The sequence below is a fragment of the Stegostoma tigrinum genome, chromosome 46 (assembly GCF_030684315.1).
Source record: "Stegostoma tigrinum isolate sSteTig4 chromosome 46, sSteTig4.hap1, whole genome shotgun sequence".
Classification (NCBI taxonomy): domain Eukaryota; kingdom Metazoa; phylum Chordata; class Chondrichthyes; order Orectolobiformes; family Stegostomatidae; genus Stegostoma; species Stegostoma tigrinum.
Window position 1 is genome coordinate 37,356 of NC_081399.1, and position 702 is coordinate 38,057.

The following is a 702-nucleotide window of genomic DNA, read 5'->3' on the forward strand; positions in this document are numbered from 1 at the left end:
CCTAACCCTAACGCTAACCCTAACCCTAACCCTTAACCCTAAACCTAACCCTAACCCTCACCCTCACCCTAATCCTAACCCTAACTCTAATCCTATCCATAACCCTAAGCCCCCAACACTAATACTAACCTTAACTCTAACCCAAACCCCCTAACCCGAACCATCATCCTGACCCTGACCCTGACCCTAACCCTAACCTTAAGCCTAACACTTCCCCTAACTCTAAGCCTAAGTCTAGCCCGAGCCAAAAATCCTAACCCTACCCTAACCTTAACGCTAACCCTAAACCTAACCCTACCCTAACCGTAACCGTCACTCTAACCCTAACCATAGCCCTATTGCCCTTACACTAACCCTAACCCTAACCTAACCCTAGTCCTCACCCTAAACCTAACCCTAACCCTATCGCCCTAAAACTAACCCTAACCCTAACACAATCCTAACCCTAACCCTAACACTTACCCAAACCCTCCCCCTAAATCTAACCCTAACCCTCACAATCACCCTAATCCTAACCCTAACTCTAACCCTATCCCAACCCTGACGCTAAGGCTAACCCTAACCCTAACCCTAACCCTACTCTAACACTAACACTAACCCTAACACAAACACTAAACGCTAAACCTAAATACTAATCCTAACCATAACCCTAACACAACACTAACCCTAACCCTAACCCTAACCCCTAACGCTAACCCTAAC